General features: G+C 40.7%; 1 protein-coding gene across 1 annotated transcript in view; it reads right to left on the bottom strand.

Annotated features, from left to right (window-relative positions):
- The window catches only part of LOC307018559 (phospholipid phosphatase-related protein type 4-like), a 119,318-nt gene that overhangs the window by 111,548 nt on the left and 553 nt on the right, over positions 1-7,217 (bottom strand). The window lies entirely within an intron of this gene.

Below are 7,217 nucleotides of genomic sequence, written 5' to 3'. Positions count from 1 at the left end.
AGGAAAATGATGAATACACTACATTTTCAAAAAAATATACAGAAATATACACTACAGTGACATCTGGCGTCGTTTTTGTAAGAAATGTTCACTTCCGCATAAAAAAGCCTCGGCACGTGACCTCCCACGTGTGACGTAACACGGGGTACACAAGGGGGAGAGCGGCCGGTGTAACGTATTAATAAACATGGATCCCAATGCTAGTTTCGACACAGAAGACACAGAAGAAGTTGAACATGAATATTCAAATGCATATGACGGACCACAACCTTATAATTATGAGCCTGCTAGGCGTCCAAGAGACCAGGACCAGCCAAGGATTAGAAGAAATAACGGCCATCGGAGAGAAATTGAGCTGTGGTGTGAGGAGAACCAGTGGAGAACTGGGCAGCTATCTTGGTGAGTGACCGGCGTTAGCTACAGAATGTTAGCTAACATCACATCACAACATTGTAAAGTTAGCTATCATATATCAGGCTATAACTAAAGTAGCATTGATAATATAGTAACGTTACTGGCAGGACTGTTGATACTGATCCATAACAGAAACTAATGCGCAAGTATCAGCCGTATCTCGCGTTACCTATTGCAACTCCACACTATGGTGCTGTGTACCGGAGAAGAGACGCGAGATACGGCTGATACTTGACGATCTGGCGGAGAAAGGTTGTGGAGCCTCCGTTGATATGCCGTTGTAAATGGCTTGATGGAAAGCAGGTGTGTAGTCGGGGAGGGTGCACAGCTGATTGCAGCAGGTGAGTGGAGGTTGAGCCGGAGCCAGGAGTGACAGCCACCACGCACACACAAACAACACAGACAGGGGGAAACAAACAAACAAACACAAAGGAGACGGCTGAAGCAGTACAGCTCCACACTATGTCTTACGGTGCCGTGTACCGGAGGGGTGAGAGAGAGAGAGAGAGAGCAGCGAAGGGGGGGGGGGAGAGAGAAGTAATACGGTTTCCTGATAAAGCTGTGGAGAGTATGTGCTGCAGGGAGGTGGATGCACAACGCACCCAGGAACGAACACTAGCTCCGGTCCTTTTTACTGTGGACTCGATGTCCTGACAGGCTGGTATTTGTGCAACCTGCACAAACACAATACTGCACCATGATTACAAATGGTGAAATACAATGTAAAACTACCGAAAAATACCAGCTCCTTAAAACACAACCGCTCTACTCAACGCAACTCCACTATACCCGCGGTCAGAGAGCGGAGATGTGTCCCCTGTGTGATGTAATATGACGCATTTGACATATGACCTTAAAAAAAAGCCGTTTTTAAGTGCAGAGCTCAAAATTGCTCCTTTCCCTCTGAATTCCTGCCCTTATGTCTCGTAAAACATATCAAATCCTGCATTCACTGTTTTAATTGTAATTTTCAAGCAAGTTTAAGCATAAATGTAGAAAAAATTAAAACCTGCAAGATGCTCTTTAACTCTTTTTAGGGTGCAGCTATATGTTTTATTTATTTCAAAGTGGGCTCATTTTAATTATATTCATTTTCTTCAAATGTGCAGAGGACTCCCCAAGTGCTGTGTTGATTTATTTTAAAGTAGGCCTGTGTATTTTTTTTATTCTCCTTATAAGAGTTATTTGTTTCTTATTAGAGGTAAACTGTTTTCTATAATGTAATAAATAATAAATGCAAAAAAACTGTAGTTTTTGTCTATGATGTAACAATAAATACAACTTTATAAGCTATCAAATATGTTTTGCGGTTCCAGACAAAAAAGATTGGTGGAAAAGGGGGCAAAACAGCTCTTTTGGTCAAACAGGTTGCAGACCCCTGGGTTAGTTCATTGGACAGGATCTTTGTAGCTATGCTTTTCAGATCAATTTAAATGGATTAGGCATAACATTTGTCTTGGAATGGTATATCAATATCACTTTTTACTGAATGTACTATGTTGCAAATTATATAAAAATAATGTCCATGTCAAGGTTAAAGTAATAAAAAGAAAAGGAAGCTCTACATACAGTTCATTTTCGTCCTTATCTGGAAGGTTTAATAAAAAGTTGCATTATGGGAATTCAAAGATCAGTGTTGTTGGAGGTCAGCCTACAGTATAAAGGACTACACCTTAGAAAACACAACTTCTGCTGCTTTAAGTGTGGCCATGATTTTGTCATTGTTCAGCCAACGTTATGAAAAATGGGCAATGTGAACTTTAAAAATCAAATACATATTTGCCCAACATCAATCTAGGTGGTAACTCAGACATGTGTTAGGTAGAGCTACTGTTTATTTTGTACAGTTTGACCTGCCAGTACATTTTTCAGTACACTGTTGGTCACAGCTAGGGCTGTCCCGAATACAATTTTTCGGGCTCCGGATATTCGGTAGTAATCGGCAGCGAACCGCTTCAGCATGTGTATTTCAGTGTATTCACGGCATTCATTTTGTTAATCTACAGCAGCGATACTCAACCCACGGCTCGCGAGCCGCATGCGGCTCTTTTAAGACTAACTGCGGCTCTTTTAAGTCCCACTTAAAAAATAAAAAATAAAAAAAAAATCTTTGAAAAACGAAAAACAAAGTCAGAAGAATTCATCAACATTTCATTATCACTCACAAGTCACACATCAGTCGTCGCCCCTCCCCCTCTGAATAGCCAATCAAATATTATGTCAGGTTTCGCGCTCTGATTGTTTTTCGAGCGAGATAATTGCTACGTCACACTGGGAAAACTATACAGCACTATGCAAAAATGGCTACGACTAAACGGAAATATGAAGAGGAATATCGAACATTTAAAGAGGACTGGGAACTGGAGTTTTTCTTCGTCTCCACCGGTTCGGGAAAATGCACCTGCCTGCTTTGTGACAACATCATTTCACAATTTAAAAGGTCCAATTTGCAGCGCCATCACGACACAAAACACCCGAAGTTTAGTACCGACTTTCCGAAAGGTGGAGAGCTGAGGGCGGAAAAGCTGGCTAGACTCAAACAGAACCGAACTGCTCAAAAAAACTTTTTCCACACTAATACGAGTGAAAGAGCGACAGAGGCATCCTACAAAATCACACATGAACTGATGAAAAAGATGAAGCCATATACTGATGGAGAAATGGTGAAGGACTGCATACTGCTGGCTTGTTCAACGTTGTTTCCTGAGAAAAAAGACCTGGAACGAGAGGCCAAAAAAATGCAACTGTCGGATTCTACTGTAGCTAGGAGGGCATCAGACATTTCAGAGAACATTGCACATACTCTTAAGGACAAACTGTCATCCGCTGAGTTTGTCAGCCTTGCAATGGACAAAAGCTTGGATGTCAATGACACGCCACAATTACTAATCTTTATCCGGGCGGTCAACAGTAAGCTTGACATTACAGAGGAACTGCTTGACATGGTTTCACTGAAAAATGGAACAACGGGCATTGAAATAAAAAACGCTGTGCTGGAAACATTACAGAAGTTTAACATTGGCCCAGAAAAAATCACAGCATTCACGACAGATGGCGCACCGGCGATGCTTGGTAAGAGGAACGGAACCGTGGCCTTGCTGAAAGAGACGCTTAAAAACGGCGGGGTTGCTGCTGAGGGTATTTTCTCATACCATTGTATTGTGCATCAACAAGCCTTGTTTGCTAAGTTCAAATGTCTGAATGAAGTGATGGCAAATGTAATCGAAGTGGTTAATTATATCAGGGCCCGTGCAAGAAACCACTTAAATTTTAAACTGTTGTGTGAGGAGTTTGACACTCACTATGGAGATTTGGTGTTACACACCGAGATCAGATGGCTGTCTAAAGGACGTATGCTTGCACATTTAATGGACTTGATTGAACCCCTGAAAGCCTTCATTATCGGCCAAGGGGAGACTTCCCGATTTTCCTTTTTGGATGATAAAGAGTGGGTGCTGTCTGTTGCGTTCCTGTGTGACATTACGCAGCACTTGAACGAACTTAATCTCCAGATGCAGGGAAGAAACAAGACCGTGTATGAGCTCTACACGGCTGTCAAAGTATTTTCTGACAAACTGGATGTACTCGACCAAAGTGTCCGTGGTTCTGATTACCGTTTCTTCCCCACCGTGCAGAAAGTGATGGCGAGGCATGCAGACGCTCTCCTGACCTGTCAATCTCAATTCTGTGAGGTGCTAACTGAGCTCAAGCAAAACTACACATCCAGATTCCACGACTTCAAGGACCATAGCAATATTTTTCTACTTGTGAAAAACCCATTCCTGATTGAAGTCAATGAAATGAAGCAAATAAGCGACCAGCTCGGACTTGTGCAGCTTCAAATGGAGTTCGTGGAGTTAAAGAGCTCAGATGAACTTCAGCGTCAATTTCGGATTACAGATGTCGTGGACTTTTGGAAACTGGTGGGGCATATCTCCAGACTGGCAAGACGCATCATCTCAATGTTTCCGTCCACATACCGGTGTGAAGCAGCATTCTCTGCGCTCACAAAAATAAAATGTCGCAACCGAAACAGATTGAGTCTGCAGCACACAACAGAGGCCCTCCGGATCGCCGTTTCCAGCGCAGAGCCCGACTTCAAATCACTTGTGCGGCAGAAGGAGTGTCAGAAATCACATTGAGTGTGAAGTAAGGTCAACATTACTCTTCTGACAACCCCTGCTGTGTATAATCTGCTGTTATATGGACTGTGATTATCAGTAAACATGCTGTCTGTTATCTGTTGTTTTGTGTGTTTTGTGGTTGCAGTGAAAATAAGAAATCACAGTTATTGCACTGTACATTATGCTTTTCATTCTTAAGTAACATATTACTATTATCCATATTCTCAAATGCATAAAGGTTTCAGGGAGGAAAGGAGCGTTTTTGGATTGTGGCTCTTGCAAAAATATTTTTTCGTCAATGTGGCTCCTGATTAGGACAAGGTTGAGTACCACTGATCTACAGTATTGTTGTTTTATAGTTATTTGTTAATGTAACCCAATTTGTGTTCTTTGAAATTGAAAAGGATATTGCATTGTGTTTGTTACTTTTGTTGCAGTTGTATATGTCTTAAGTGTAATTTGGCGTGGCTTCCTATTTATGGACATGCTTTTATTAAGGAGCGTTAGCGCAGTTGACAGGAAGTTGTTGTTGCTTTGGAAACAACGTGACAGAGATTAACAGAGAAAAGTAATATCTACATATATACGGAGAAAGTAAACAATAAAATGTATGGTTAAGTGTTAGCAGCCCCCAAAGAGGCAAAAGCTCTTGCGTTGATAAATTCTATTTGAAAAAAAACGGAAATAAAACGAAGAAAAAAACAAAACGAATATCCGAATAACGAAATTGAAACCTGAATAGTACTCCAACGAACGAATATTCCAATATTCCGATATTCGGGTACAGCCCTAGTCACAGCGAGACTAAACTAACTCAAAATGCAACACCTGATGATGCAAGTGGGGGCTAAACAGCAGCAAGCAGGACTCCATACAGTCCCTGGACCTTTGATCAGTTCAATGTGGAAACCAGGAATAGCAAGTCCAACTCCAGAAACGCTGTGTTGGTGCTGCTCAGCCCCTGCAGGGTACAATTTGAATGTTTCTGGGCAAGAGGCTCAGAAATCTATTTTCCAAAAGCCACATTTTACTTAAAAATAACAACACAGACTAAAGTAAAATGCACGTAGTACTGTGCATGTGTAACTTAAAACAGTGAAGAACGAGATGGCTAACTCTTTAGCAACCTCCATCATTATCTCTGGCATAAAAATAATGGGTCAAGTGCTGTTTTAGATTTACGCGCCCCCTGGCAAGTGGGCAAGCCTTTTGTCGAGCCCTCACACCCCAGCTGCTTGTCACAGACTAGATACAGAATCCTTGGTTGGCGTTCATATTTCAATACTGGAACAAAGATTATTACAAAAAAAACGTCAAATAAATCGTGTTCGGGACAAATTTGACCGATTTACTTTCATCAACCATAAATATTGTGTTTTACATCTGATTGCTTCAAGGCCTTTTGATATCCTCCACAGTAGGCATTTGAACATATATTATTGTTGATCACCACTTTCATTGAATTCTGAGTGGTTGAGTCAACTTTTCTAACACCTCTCATATTCCCTGTCAACATGAGCACCATAGGAAATGAATGGGTAACCCTAGATTATGTTCATCCTTCGGATAGTACACAATCAAATTGATAACCATTTAATTTTGGAAGACATTGTCAGTGACTATTCCATAGTATATTTAGTTGTTCATATTGTAGCCTGAGACATTGTTTACAGCCTAAAAGGGAGTTAAATAACATTTGGTGATGAGTCATTGTTTTTGCTAAAAAAAATAGGGTAAAAAGGCTACTACCACTACCATGACCACCAACACTACTCTTACTAATAGGAAAAATGCCAATAATCATTTTGAAATGGTGAAAGGAACGCACATTGAGCCAATTGGAAGGCTGGTCCACAGTGAGGGGACGTATGGACTAGGGGTGTAACGGTTCACAAACATTTCGGTTCGGTATGTACCTCGGTCTTTAGGTCACGGTTCTGTACATTTTCGGTACAGCGGGAAACATTATCACAAAACATAAAATATTTTTTAGGGTTTTTTAATTATTATTAAATTGTGAATAATGTATTCACTCAAATAAATACAAAATATAATAAAATAAGCATTAAGGTGCAGCATTTCGATGAACTGAAATAATCTGAATTTGAACTTTACTGTACTAGTAGCCTACTCACAAAACATAAAATATTGTGAGGAGGAACTTTAATGTATTGAACAAGCAGTATAATCTTTGCGTCCTGCATCCAATAAATCATACTATCCTGAGGAGACTGCAGTGTCACTGCCTGCAGAAAGCACAGGGTAAACAGGGACGAGGGGAATACAGATCGTCAGTCTCACTGTTCTCAAACTGCATGGCTGTCTCCACCACAGGATTACAGCCTGGCCTCATTGTTAGGTGGCATCTCAATCTCAAGCATATACCCACAACTCCATATTTATTAGCATCATTCGTTTAACCTGGCCAATCAGACAGCTCCATTTACACCTCTGCATAATAACAACATTATAAGATGGATGGATGGATAGATGGATAGATAGATAGATAGATAGATAGATAGATAGATAGATAGATAGATAGATAGATAGATAGATAGATAGATAGATAGATAGATAGATAGATAGATAGAGAGAGAGAGAGAGAGAGAGAGAGAGAGAGAGAGAGAGAGAGAGAGAGAGAGAGAGATTGATTGATTGATTGATTGATTGATTGATTGA

This window comes from Notothenia rossii, assembly GCF_949606895.1.
Source record: "Notothenia rossii genome assembly, chromosome: 9".
Lineage (NCBI taxonomy): Eukaryota > Metazoa > Chordata > Actinopteri > Perciformes > Nototheniidae > Notothenia > Notothenia rossii.
The sequence above is the reverse complement of the archived record's forward strand: the minus strand, read 5'-3'. Positions and strand labels throughout refer to the sequence as shown.